Below are 4583 nucleotides of genomic sequence, written 5' to 3' on the forward strand. Positions count from 1 at the left end.
TTAATAAGTACAATGAGAGGAAAAAACCTTGACAAATTGAGTCCTTCAATATTGCAACTTGAAACATGAATTTTTCCATTTCTTTAAGCTTCAGAAATGCTGTGCATGTCCTTTCTGTTTGCTTTTCTAACAGATGATCTTTGCACATTTCACTATAATACTTTACATTGCATTTTTTTTTTTCCCTTTTAGTATGGGTATCTTTTCTTGAGCTTTTACAATAACGGTCTTATGCAATATTTGTCCTATTGTGACTGACTAATTTCACTCAGCATAATGTTCTCAAGGTTCATCATTTTACAGGGTAGCTTGCTGCTTCCTTGTTATACTTCAAGTTAGCATAATATTCCATTTTGTGTATGAATCAAAGTTTGTTTATCCATTCTTCCATTGATGGGCACTTAGGCTGTCTCCATCTTTTTGCTATTGTAAATAGTGTGACTATGAACATTGGTGGGCATATATCTACTCATGTTGTGGCTTGTATTTCTTGTGGATATATACCAAGTAGAGGGATTGCTGGATCATAAGGTATTTCTATTTCCAACTTTCTGAGGAAGTGCCATACTGTTTTCCAGAATAGTTTGATCGTTTTCCGTTCCCACTAGCAATGTACATCTTTGTAGTCCCAGTCTCTCCATATCCTCACCAGCATTTATTGTCCTCTGCTTTTTTAAACTTCATTGTTATTGCAGATGTAAAGATTACATCTCATTGTTGTTTTGATTTGCATTCATTTCTTCATATGTTTGTTGACTGCCTGAATGTTTCCCTTGGCGAAGTGTCTGTTCTTATCTTGTGTCCATTTTTTAATTGGGTAATTTGTCTTTTTCTTGTAGAGGTGTTGTAATTTCCTAAGATTTTATAAATTAGTCGCTTCTCTGATAATTTTGTTGCAAAAGATTTTTCCTATTCTGTGGACTCCCTTTTTACTTTTTTGGTGAAATCTTTTGATGCATGTAAGTTTCTAATTTTTAGTATGTCCCAATCATCTATTTTGTCTCTTTTTGTTTGTTGAACTTCAGTTCTCACAAATGTTTGATAGTCTATGTGTGTTCTATATTAGAGCCCTGAAATTTGTCCCTAGTTTCTCATTGATGAACTTTATAATTCTGGGATCCACATTTAGGTCTTTAATCCATGCTGAGTTGGGTTTTGTATATGGCACAAGGTAAATGTCTTGTTTCAGTCTTTTGCAAATCGATTTCCAGTTCTGCCAACACCATCTGTTGAAGAGACTATCTCCTCCCCACTCAATATACTTTGGCTCTTTGTCAAAGATCAGTTGACTGTATGTGGATAGGTTAATTTCTGGATTCTCAACTCTGTTCCAATGATCTATGTATCTTTCATTGTACCATTACCATGTTTTGACCACGGTTGCAAGGTAGTAAATTTTGAAATCAGGGAGTGAGAAGCTTCCAACTTTGTTCTTCATAAGCAGTGCTTTGCTCATCCTGGATCTCTTTCCTTTCTATATAAAGTTTATAATTGTTTTGTCCATTTCTTAAAAGGATGTGTTTGGAATCTGGATAGAGATTGCATTATGTATATAGATTGCTTTGGGTAGTATTGACATTTTCACAATGTTAACTCTTCCTATCCAAGAACGTGGTATATTCCTTCAATTTTTGTAAGTATCTTTTGGTTTATTGTAGTAGTGTTTTGTAGTTTCTTTGTATAGGTCCTTTGTTTCTCTGGTTACATTTATTCCTAAATATTTCATCCTTTGGGTAGCTATTGTAAATGACATTGCTTTCCTAATTTCCTATTTAGTGTTGTCATTTTTAGTAGAGGAATCCAACTGATTTTTGCATGTTGAACTTGTACCTGCCACTTTACTGACTCTTCCAATGAGTTCTAGTAGTTTTGTAGCTGACTCTGCTCTTTTCTGTGTATAGAATCATATCATCTGCAAATAGAGTTTTACTTCCTATTTGCCAATTTGAATGCCTTTAATTTCCCTATCTTGCGTAGAGCTCTGGCTAAGACTTCCAGCACAATATTGAGTAGGAGTGTTGATAAAGGGCATTCTTGTCTGGTTCCTCTTCACAGGAGGAAGGCTTTCAGTTTCTCTCCATTGAGAATGATTTTGGCTGTTGGTTTTATATGTATTAGGAATTTCCCTTTGTTTCTACTTTGTTTAGTGTTTTTTTCAGGAATGGATGTTAGATTTTGTTAAATGCCTTTTGTGCATCAATCTGAACTATATTTGATCATGTCGTTCTTTTCCTCTTTTTATTTATATCTTGGATTACATTGATTGTTTTTCTAATATTGAGCCATCCTTGCTACCCTGATCTGCATCTCACTTGGTCATGATGTGTTATTTATTTGATGTGTTGGTAAATTCTGTTGGCTAGGATTTGTTGCGAAATTTTGCATCCATGTTCATGAGGGATATTGATCTATTAATTTTCTTTATTAGTGATATCCATCCCTGGTTTGGATATGAGCATTATGCTTGCTTCATAAATTTTGTATTAGGAAATTTTCCCTCATTTTATATATTCTGAAATAATTTGAGTAGAATTTGTGACAGCTCTTCCCTGAATGTTTGGTAAAACTCACCAGTGAAGCCATCTGGACCTGGACTTTTTTTGGTTGGGAGTTTTTTATAACCTGATCAATTTCTTCCTTGTTATAGGTCTGTTCAAGTTTTCTACCTTACTCTGTGTAAATTTAGGTAGGTCGTGTTTTTCTAAAAATGCATCCATCTCCTTTAGATTTTCAAGTTTGTTGGAGTACAACTCTTAATAATATCCTGTTATTATCCTTTTTATTTCTATTTGTTCTGTTGTAACATCACCCATGTAGTTTCTTATGCATGTTATTTGTCTCTTTTCTGTTTTCCTTTTGTGAGGTTTGTCAATTTTATTAATTCTTTTGAAGAATCAGCTTCTTGTCCTGTTGATTCTTTCTGTATTTTTTCTGTTTTCTATTTCATTTATTTCTGCTCTAATCTTTATTATTTCTTTTCTTTTGGTGACTGTGGATTTACTTTGCTGGTCTATTTTTAGTTGTTGGAGATGTTGTATTAATGTGTTGATTTTGGTTCTTTCTTCTTTTTGAATGTGTGCCTTTATTGCAATAAATTGTCCTCTCGGCACTGCTTTTGCTATGTCCCAAAGGTTTTGGTATGCTGTATTTCCATTCTCATTTGTTTCTAGGAAATTTATGAATTCACATTTTATTTTTTCTACCCAGTATATTTTAAGCAGGGTGTTATTAAGTTTCCATGTATTTAATTTTATTTTCCTAAATCTTTCTATTTGTTGATTTGTAATTTTGTAGCATTGTGGTCTGAGAAGATGCTTTGCAGTATTTTGATGTTTGTAAATTATGGAGGCTTGTTTTGTAGTCTTAACACATGGTCTAATCTGGAGAATGTTCCATGTGCACTGGAAAATAATGTGCATTGTGCTGTTTTAGGATTGAATGTTTTGCACACATCTGTGAGGTCAAGTTGAGTGATTGCGTTGTTTAGTTCCTCTGTGTCCTTGTTGAGTTTCTTTCTGGTTGTTTTGTCATTTTTCAAAAGTGGTGTATCAAAATCTCCCACTATTTTTGTAGATTGTCTATTTCTTTCTTCAAATCTATTAGAGTTTGCTTATATATTTTGGAGCTCTTTCACTGGGATTGGAGAAATTTATTATGGTTATGTCATTTTGTTCAATTGACCCTTTAATCAAGAGATAATGTCCATCTTTACCTATTGTGCTGGGTTTTGCCTTAAGGTTTATTTTATCAGAGATTAGTATTGCCACTTTGGCTTGCTTTTTTATTGCAATTAGCTTGGTATATTTTTTTTTCATCCTTTAACTTTTAGTCTGTTTTTGTCTTTGTGTGTAAGGTGTGTCTCTTGTAGACAGCATATTGAAAGATCTTGTTTTCTTGTTCATTCTGCCATTCTCTGTATCTTAACTGGTATATTTAATCCATTGACATTCTGTGTACTTATCGATAGGTATGAATTAATTGCTGTCATTACATATATTTGTGTGTGTGTGTGTGTGGTACTGTTGGTTTCTTTGGTCTTCATGTTTTCCTGTGCTGAGTTCATGATTTTTGTGTTCTTTCTTGTTAATTTCTTCATAGTTTTAATGTTTCCATGTTCTTCTTGGATTTTCATTTTCTTGGTATATTGTGAAGTATTTTTTCTTTGAGGTTACCCTATATTCTATTAACTTTTACCTCCATTTAAACAGTCTATTTTATCCTGCAATCTCCCTGAGCTTCTAACCACCTGGACCTCTGTTCCTATGTTTTTACCTTCTTTCACATTGTAATTATTTTGTTCATAGACTGACCTCCCAGATCCTCTGAATTCATTCTTAAAGTTTTATTCAGTTCTGGACAATTCCATCTGTTGATTAAGTTCCAGGTGGTGCTGCCCCATATGTCAATCTCTGGTTATTGTTTGTTCTTGTTCCAAAGAACTCTCGTTAGGATGTTTTGAAGTGCTGGGTTGGCTTTAACAAAGTCTCTTGCTTCTGTTTATCCTGGAATATTTTTATTGCACCATCATATATGATTGACAGCTTTGTTGGGTGACAATTCTTAGTTGGCAGTTTTTTTTTTTT

Source organism: Chrysochloris asiatica, unplaced genomic scaffold (assembly GCF_000296735.1).
Source record: "Chrysochloris asiatica unplaced genomic scaffold, ChrAsi1.0 scaffold00070, whole genome shotgun sequence".
In the NCBI taxonomy this organism is placed as follows: domain Eukaryota; kingdom Metazoa; phylum Chordata; class Mammalia; order Afrosoricida; family Chrysochloridae; genus Chrysochloris; species Chrysochloris asiatica.